At 45.4% G+C, this 5,348-nt stretch overlaps 1 long non-coding RNA gene across 1 annotated transcript; it reads right to left on the bottom strand.

Annotated features, from left to right (window-relative positions):
* Positions 1–3,785: 3,785 nt before the first annotated feature.
* Positions 3,786–4,524, bottom strand: LOC111255852. Its single transcript, XR_002675968.1, has 2 exons — positions 4,314–4,524; positions 3,786–4,182 (listed from the first exon to the last, which is right to left on the bottom strand). It is a non-coding gene; the product is annotated as an uncharacterized LOC111255852 (long non-coding RNA).
* Positions 4,525–5,348: the final 824 nt, after the last annotated feature.

The following is a 5,348-nucleotide window of genomic DNA, read 5'->3' as shown; positions in this document are numbered from 1 at the left end:
GTTACTCTGGGCAGTTTATCAACCTCACTGCCTCAGCAACCTAGAGGTTGAGTGGAATGCCCGCCATTTGTGTTGATCATGTAAGCATTAGGCACTTGGGACTTTCTCCGATAAATTGAGAATGCGCCAAAAGATTTGGAACGTTCCCAAGTAGATATCGATCTCACAATGATATCTAGCTTGTTCACCAGCTGTGGTGACATCGATCTTCTTTACGGCCTCGTCGTGGTGGCAGTCCCGGCTGTGCTCCTTGAAGGTCAGGAGCCGGCCAGCCACGAACGTAGTCCATGCCGCGATGCGCTAGCGAGAAGGGGATCTGGAAGGAGATGAGATCAGGATTGCTATGGGCCTGGGCACGCGCCGGGCACAGATTGGGTCGGAAATTAGCTGAATTTCTGCCCATGCGACATTCAACTGGACTTGGACATGGTACTGTATATATAGCACAACAATGCTACATGCAAGGGTGAATTTCCTTTTATGAGTTTTGCTCCGGTGGTCCTTCCCATGAAAATTTCAGTGAATTCTAGTTCATCACACATTACTGAGTACAGTATTGAGTGCAAGGAAGTCACTGAAACGCGTTATGTAGTGGGTGAAGCGTGTAATGTTAGAGGTTAAATGGTCATTTTGACAGTCTACTTCTGTAAGTAACACATGTATACATATCCATGTCTGCTGCGTCCTAGTTGAACGGTTGAATTCAGATAAGCAGTGCAGCATTACCTCCCTAGGCCCCATGCCCCCAGGCCCCAGATATCCTTTAATGCTGCAAACATCTGCACTCTACATGGAATTATTTAATCCTTGCATATTTATTCTTTTATAAAATTGTTTATCCAATTCAGCCCAAGGAGAGGGTTAATACTACCTTTTTTTGATTAAATGAAATAATTTGTGTCTTTGTTAATCCACTGGCTGGTTTTTAGGCTTGGTTTTGAGGTTTAACTATATATTACACTAAATTTCATCAATACTATGTTTGTTTCATTTTCCTCTTCACATTGTGTGTATAATGTTCATCATGCCTCGCTACAATGTAAAATGCGGCAAAAATTCAATGGTGCAAAGGTGACATTACAAACACCCAATTAATTCTGCTTCTGAAGCTGTAACCTAAATTCCCTATATACTGTTGATACCCATGTAATTATGCAATTAAGAGAGAACAGGGACAAGGACCGACAACTAATAATTTTTACACAATATCTTGCTATTCAGGTGCTTTGATCATCGGTGAAACATGGCAGCCTCACATTCACATACGATGCTCACCTGGCAACACAGGACTGTCACCTGTACCGTAGCGCATCTTCCCTATCCCGACTATCCGCGACGGCACGCACGACCTATGATGCCGTGAATGACGTCGCAGTGGTATCTCTGCTTCGAACCGAGTCAGGAGCCATGCTCTGCTTCCAACTTCCATAGTTAGGGATCCATACGGACATTCACGATCCTGATGCACCCTATTACTTCTACACATCGCTCGAGAGCACTTTTGAGTGGACATGATCAGGCATAACTCTATCACATCTTGTATCTTTGTAGTATTTCTTGCGCTTCTTTGGATTACAAGACAACTGTGAGGAGGCAAGATTTGAGAGAATTTCTGTAGCTGAGGCAGGAGCTTATAAACTGCTCAAGCAAATATTCGTAACACATTGAAGAACAAGGGGAGAGAAATCAGACTATCGGAGGGTGCAGCTCCGGCTTAACTACTGGCTGCAAAAGCGTGTTCATCTCCTTTTGTTCGAAGCTGATTGCTTTGACCTCATATACCGAGTACTTTTCATATATAGGACCTGTTACTCTCGGCAGTTTATCAGCCTCGGCAACCTAGATGCGGTGCGGAATGCCTGCCACTTATGCACATGTCCATTGCACAACATGTTTGTCGGTCAACCTGGACAATCTTTTGTAGACATTACCAAACCACTTATTATTGGATTTCACCTTTGCATAGATCTTGTGGAGATGATTGAAATGCGTTTGTAAAATGTTCAATTTGAAGTCCAGATGAGTGAGTTATGGCCCACCCTTGACGCCTAACACGCACGGCCTGCCATCTCTGCTCTGAACACGGACCCAGCCGCTGGCTAGCATAGTCATGCCTTCCGTCCAGAGTAGAGGATGGTGCGAGCACAAGGAAAGGTCCATTAAAAATATCGGACGGAGCAAGCAAAAGCCACAACTAGACTTAGCCCTCGTTTACTTCACCCCTAACTCCCAACTTTGGCACTATGCAAAAAGAAGATTCTCCATCACATCAAACTTACGGTATATGCATAGAGTACTAAATGTAGATGAAATTAAAAACTAATTGCACAGTTTTGTTGTACTTTGCGAGATGAATCTTTTGAGCCTAATTAGTCAATGTTTGGACAATAATTCACAAATACAAACGAAACGCTACAGTGTGCTACAGTACCAGCACAATAATTTTGGCACTCCCAATTTTGATAACTAAATAAGGCTTTAGCTCGTGCCAGCAGCAGGGTTGAGAGGTGAAGGAAAAGAAGAAGGAAATCTGAACAAGCTAGCTAATAATTGATGTCCTCCTCACCACCTCGTGTACACTAGACTAGTTCCACAGCTACGATACAAGTACAATGATTGGCACCAATTTTTCGAAGTTGTTTGGGCCCACTCCACCTTGGGCTGTTGGAGTACCTGGAGATATTCATCCTTTTCTAGTGTACGTAATGCACCATCACAAGGTATTCCTGGAAAGCTCTGCTAGCTACATTCCTGATGCCTCCCAAGCCCATCTCTGAGCACGATGCATTCGACTTCGCTGTCGAATTTCAACTCTTCAATCGAAGAGAAATTCTCCTCTCTAGGCATGGTGGCAGCAAAAGGGTTTGCAGTAAGCATCCCGAGCACTTTGGTGGTTGGATGTGGTTCAGATGCTTGGTCGATAAATGCGTACTAGAAACTTTTCCAGATCCTTAACTACTCACGCAACAACAACACTACGTTACAACACTCGCGTATGGTGTGGCGTTTTGGAACGAAAGTGTTTAGCCAACTGTACCGTAGCACATCGCGTGTCTCAGCAGAAGCTGTCCCTCTCCACAATATATGAAGATCTGGCTGACGTCCGATGTCCGAGGCACGAGTCATGCTTTGCTTCCATCCTTAGAGATGCATAGGGTTAATCACGATCCCGATGCATCCTAGTCATGATCCATGCATAATTCTATCGCAGGTTGTATCTTTGTAGTATTTCTTGCGCTTCTTTGGATTACAAGACAACTGTGTAAGGAGGCAAAGCTTCGAGAGAGTTTCTGGAGCTGAATATATGTAACACGTAGAAGAACAAGGGGGAGAGAAATCAGACTATCAGAGGGTACGTGCAGCTCCGGCTTAACTACAGGCTGCAAATTAAAATAGTTTTCAAGTCCTGTGATGAAATAACGGCAAACACCTAACACAGTACGAGTCATAAATTACATTGGATGAAGCTGGCCGTCCTGGCCTGATTGCGAGTAACTTGAAGAGAAAACTAAAGGAAGAACATAGAAAATTATCAGAGTCAGCTTAAACTACGTACTGCGTTTTCCTCTGAGTAATTTCATATCTGGGACCTGTTACCCTGGGCAGTTTATCAGCCTCAGCAACCTTGAGGCCGAGCGGAATGCCCGCCATTTGTGCACAAGTCAAATGCACTATGTTATTGCCAAGTGCCTCGACAAAGAATTCTTTTGGGAGGAAGATAGTTCATCCCCTTTGTGTGTTTATCTTCTATCGCACCAGGCACAACCACCTGATACTCCCTTCTCTGTCAGTCTAGAGTTTGTTTCGATTTATTGAACAATATTGCAATATCACCTGAGCATGATAGTATAGCCAAGCATTTTCTCTTTCACTAATTAATTACAACCCAAAGAATAGAAGCTCGTCCAACTGCCTCGTACTGAGTAGTGAGTACTGGCACATTCGTCGCCAGCTAGGCGCCTAGGCGTGTCAGCACTTCCATGCGAAGAACATGCATGTGAACCAGTGGGATAGCGAATTATACGGATTTATGGCCCATGGGACAGGACATGCAACGTCAAGGACCAATAACACGAAGACCCTCTTTGGCAGGGCTTTGGGAGGTGCTTCTCCATCGGCTCCACCCAAGCCCTGCCAAACGGCAGCAGCAAAAATGGCTCCGGAGGAGAAGCCCCCCAAATCCTGCTGAGAGAAGCCGTCACGTGTTGCGGGAGCTGAAAAAAGTGACTCCTGCTACTTCTCCTCCATCCCCGCATGCATAAGGACAAATTACCCCTTAAACTCGCATATACTACAATCAAAATGCCACTCACCGGATCGGAGCGGCGCGGCGGGGGACGGCGCGCCAGGCTGGAGCAGAGTTGGGTGGTGAGGAAGTGGTGCGCAGGAGCCGGAATGAGACGACGAGGGGGCGGCGCCTTGGGTTGGAGCCGTCAGCGCGGCCTGCGGCCTTGCGACAGGCCTTGCGACAGGGGAGTGGCGCGCCGAGCATGGCAGAGCGGCGGGTCAACGAGAGGGCCCTGCTCAAATAAGGATGGAGATAGGAAGAAATACAGGATTGTTGGTCATGGGAGAAGATAAGGCCGGTAAAAAACAAAGATACGTTGGAAAAGGACGCGTTAAAAAAGAAGAAAAAGATGCGGTGGAAAAAAAGCTCGGTGAAAAAAATGAAAAAAGAGGATACCTATGTAAATAAAAAGATGGATTTATTTTTAGTTATATTTATTAATCTATTTACTAATCTTTTTAATTTCATATGAAATCTCATTGGACATTTGACACAGCCACACAGCTAAGGGCATATATGATATTTGACCTCTTATATCCATTCCTAAAAATGCAGGAGAAGTCATTTTACTACAGAACGGCTTTAGCTCCATCAGAAAAACTGCTTCATCAGAGGAGCCATAACGGGAGCCGATTCAGCCACAACCACAATCCTGCCAAATGAGTCCGAAGTGGTTGGGATTCAGGGTCGATACTCCGTCTCGTAACCTGGGGACGTTGTCCCTATAAGGGTCAAGGTCGAATTGGGGGAGAGGGTGCGAAGGTTAGACAGGAAGCTAGTGGACAAAGAACGTTGTGCGCAGGCGCTAGAGGAGATGAGGAGAGAGATCCTGGATCGAGACAACAACACGTCAATATAAGAGAGTGGTGGGCTACTAGACGGGGCAACAAAACTCAGCCCAACTAATTCTCGAGTGTCTTCCGTCTTAAACATGCCATTATCCATTTATTTGTGATACGCTAACAAATGGGTGTACATTGATCGATGCTTTTGTGCCTTTGTCCCGGGATCATTGGCCCCAATTAATTGGGGTCACGTACAACGTACCAAATTGTCGTCA

This window comes from Setaria italica, chromosome I (genome assembly GCF_000263155.2).
Source record: "Setaria italica strain Yugu1 chromosome I, Setaria_italica_v2.0, whole genome shotgun sequence".
Taxonomy (NCBI): Eukaryota; Viridiplantae; Streptophyta; class Magnoliopsida; order Poales; family Poaceae; genus Setaria; species Setaria italica.
This window is presented reverse-complemented; position numbering and strand designations above follow the sequence as displayed.